The sequence below is a fragment of the Panthera tigris genome, chromosome B3, assembly GCF_018350195.1.
Source record: "Panthera tigris isolate Pti1 chromosome B3, P.tigris_Pti1_mat1.1, whole genome shotgun sequence".
NCBI classification, from domain to species: domain Eukaryota; kingdom Metazoa; phylum Chordata; class Mammalia; order Carnivora; family Felidae; genus Panthera; species Panthera tigris.
In genome coordinates this window covers 86675436-86679461 of record NC_056665.1, presented here as the reverse complement: position 1 = coordinate 86679461, position 4026 = coordinate 86675436, and the positions used below count along the sequence as shown (strand labels likewise).

Genomic DNA, 4026 nt, shown 5'->3' with positions numbered 1-4026 from the left:
GGAGAATGGAGACAAGAGTTGAATGAACAGAGGGATGTGAATGGAAAGAAGACAAAAATGAAGAGAAAGGTTAAGGGAGAGAGAAACAGCTGAGGTCAGCTTGACAAATAGCATGTGACCACTTACTGCTCCACAAGGGGATCTGATAGGTCAGCCCTTGGGGTGATTGAGTGTCTTGTGAATGCACCTGGCTTTGTCCCAAAGCTCTTTATGCAGTGACTCTGGTAGGTCATAATACACCTCAGCTTACCTGGCAACATTCTGGAGGATAAAGGGAGAAGCTGTATTGAAGAAGCAGTAAGAAAGGGGTGTGCAGTGGGATGCTGGAAAATTCTGGGTTTCCTCTCCCTAAACCGAAGGTCAGGCAGGTTCCCTTAACCTCTGTCCTCAGCAAAATTAAGTATGTCACCCAATCCTGCCATTTGCAACAAGAAGAACACAACAGGCAGAGTTTGCAAATTGCTTCCTGGAAACTTAAAAATGTCTAGTAATTTATTTTAAAGTTAACTCATTTTGAGGTGTGCAAACTTACATTTCCTAGAAAGCTAGAACAACAACTAAACCCCTTGATTTTCTGAGGACCAATAATACAGCTTATTAAGGCAAATGTCAGCATAGCAAAGAGGACCTGCCTATTGTTTTCTCTCTCTGTGTATGTGCAAATAGCACCCCAGCAGGGGTCTGAAGAGCTGTTTAATTTTCAACAAACAAAGGTGATGGCTATGAAGTGGGTGGAGCCAGATCTGAGCTCTACCATATGGGACTCTTGGGTTCCACACATGTTCCCTGACCTCTAAACCACACATCAGTCCATCCTTTGTACTCTGATTAATTACTGAACTATATTTTTCAAACTTCACAGATATTTGAGAAGTGCCAAGATGCTGAAGAGCAAGTCAGGGGGTCCTGCCTTCCTTCTGCTAGAGGGCTGCCTGCCTGTGTGAAGCCTTCTCTAACTTGGTGGAACCGAGGACCTATTTAATAGCTAACATTTATGAAAGACTTAACTATGTGCCACACAGTGTTCTGAACACTGCATGTGAATCAACTCGTTTAGCACAACTACTATGAGAAGTAGTTATCCCTTTTTACAGGTAAGGAAACTGACTCTTAGGCTGGTTAAGTGGCTGAAGGCCTCACCCTCACCACAAATGAGGGGGCGGTGTCTCAGTGTGAACTATGGCTCAGCCTGTGCTTCCCTCTGTGACATCCAGCCACCTTTTGCCTGACTTGCTCTCCTTTCTTAAATCTGCTGATATTTTTCTTTAACTTCATAGTCCCAAATGCTTGGTGAAAATATGTTTCATCATTGCAATTTTCTACTAAATTTGTACTTTTTCCCAAATGTTATTGTGTCTTTCCAGTATTTCATTCTGTTTTTTATTTTAAAAAAATTCTCATAGGGCAGGTTACAGGATCTCCCTCTTTCCTATCACAGCCTTTGCAAACAAACTTAACCCCAGAGATAACCAGGGTTGGAAGTTTGGGGAGGTGGTGTGCACCCTTCTATGTATTTGTTGTATTGTACATATACTAAGTACTATAAATGGCCATTTATTTATTTAAGTGCCCACAAACAACCTTTTTAAAAATTTTATTTATTTATTTTAAGGGGGGAGGAGTGGAGAGAGAGGGACAGAGAGAATCCCAAGGAGGCCCCACAGTGTCAGCACAGAGCCCAATGCAGGGCTTGATCTAACGGACCATGAAATCATGACCTGTGCTGAAATCAAGAGTTGGATGCTTAACTGACTGAGCCACCCAGGCGCCCCACCACATTTTTAACATAAAAGGATTATACCCAAGACACGGTTCTGCAACTCATTATTTTCAGTAAACAATAGGTCTTGAAGCTCTTTTAATTCCTATGTGTATAGATATGTTTTTCTACTAAGAGATGCAAATAGTCAAACGTCAGCTTATCCGAGGGCATCCCTAGCTATCTGATATAAAATAGTGCCCCACTCACCTCTGTCATTCTCATCCCTTACTTTGCTTGATTTTCTTCTCAGCTTTTATTAAACCCAGATGTATATTGGTTTGTTTATTATCTATCTCCTTCCACTATGAGAATAGGACTTTGTGTTTACGGTTATATCCCCAACCCATAGTGTAGCGTTGGCACCTAGGAGGCACTCAAGACATAGTTTTTTAATTAATGCTGTGAGATTACTCTTCAAAAAGAGTATCAAATTACATAATCACAATAGTGTATGCATGCCCATTAGCCCACATACCTACTAACATTATATATTATGAGATCTTTTAATTTTTGTTAATCCAAGAGTTTATTTTAATCTACATTCCCAGGAACTTGAGTAAATTACCTGTTCAAATACTTTTTCCTTTAGTAATTGGATTTGATGTCTTTTTATTTATATGTAGGAGCTCTTTATACACGTGGGCATTGATCTTTTGTATCTTACATGCTGAAAGCATTTTGTCTTAATCCGTCCCTTGTGTGTTTCTGGTTGGCACAAAAAATTTGACTGGCTCCCCAAGAAGCTCTGCTCCTAGGTGGAGACCAGAAACTCTATGGACTTGACACCACCACAAATTGGCTTGTTTCAGATAACCTGGACCTTCCAGAACCATTCACTCAGTGTCTACCATTCACTGAGCCCTACCCTCAATAAGGAAGATTCCCCAGATTGTGCCTCCTCCGAGGCCTTGCCAAAGAGCACAGTGTTGAATTAGCTGCTGTCCAGCTCTCATCAAGTCAAGATAAAACATTTAAAGAATATGGTTGGAGGATACATTGCCCATCCAGGCCTTTATCTACTCTATCCAGCCTAATTATCTGAGAGCTGGATTCTTGGCCTCTGCTCTCTTAGGGAGTCACACTAGCTGACCTCCACTTATCCAGCTTGCTGATTAACAGATGTTCCCCATTCCCTCTGAAAATGCACTGAGGAAAGCACATGGCCAGCTGAATGCTCGCAGCTAGCAAATCTGGGCATTTCCGTCTCCCCAGTTATTCGTTTGGGAATAACTTTGTTTTCTTGTGTTGCGAATAGTTGTGTTAACTTGTGTTGCGAAAAGTTGTGTTTTCTCTCAAATCTATTTATACTAGTTATTTTTGTTATTATAATTTACAATTTGGTTAAATATTATATAAACTGATCAAGATGCGGATGAAAAGAGATCAGTTGTTTCTGTGAAAACTTAGTGGATTGCTTTCGATACGCTCAGTAAATTAGGTGCTAAAAATTGGTGTCACACTAGATTTATATTAGACAACTGTAAAAAATTGCGAAATTTCCAAAAATGTAGAAATTCAGAATCATTCCTCATTCAGGTTGCATTGTAAAGAAAAATCCCTGGCTCTACATCAAAAAACGGCTAAATGACTACACCTTTAGTTATAATAAAATGAATATCATATGCATCTTTCTGATTCCCTGCTTTTATACATTTCTCTAGTAGCTGACCTACTCAGACTGCACTCTGCAGATGGCAGCAGCAGCAACAGCAGAAGCTTACTAAAAATGCAGGACAGCAAGCCCACCCCAGACCTTCTGATTCAGGATCTGCATTGTAATAAGTTCCTCAGGTGATTGTATGCACACTGCAATCTGAAAAGCACCAATCTACAGAGTATTTTTCCTCTGGTTTTATAAGGGACATTAAAATGAATATGTGGAGTTAAAGAATTCTCTACATACAATTCAGTCCATGTCAAAAATTTCTTTTAAATTTGATGCTAAGAAAAGCTTTTAGAACTGACAGTTTCTTCCTTGCAGACCGTGATAATTATAAAATCAGTCTTACCTCCCTTTTTGCTTTGACCACAAGGAAGCTGATAAACAGAGCTTCTACTCGGCTGTGTCATTTGCTCTCATCTTCCTATTTTAATTTGTAATTCTTTTAGTGTAGCAGTTTCTATTATGTTTTATTATTTCATTGTAGATGTTTCTTCAAATTTATTTACTCTATGCTTTTCCTAGTATCATTTATGGAGAAAGTGGGAAGAGTAAGGAATAGACACTCCTCAGTCTAGCGCTGACGAATTGAATTTAATCTGAT

General features: G+C 39.6%; 1 long non-coding RNA gene across 1 annotated transcript; it reads left to right on the top strand.

Annotated features, from left to right (window-relative positions):
* The first annotated feature begins 291 nt into the window (after positions 1-291).
* LOC122239257 lies at positions 292-3638 on the top strand. The gene is made up of 3 exons (XR_006218207.1): positions 292-359; positions 863-1094; positions 3424-3638. It is a non-coding gene; the product is annotated as an uncharacterized LOC122239257 (long non-coding RNA).
* Positions 3639-4026: the final 388 nt, after the last annotated feature.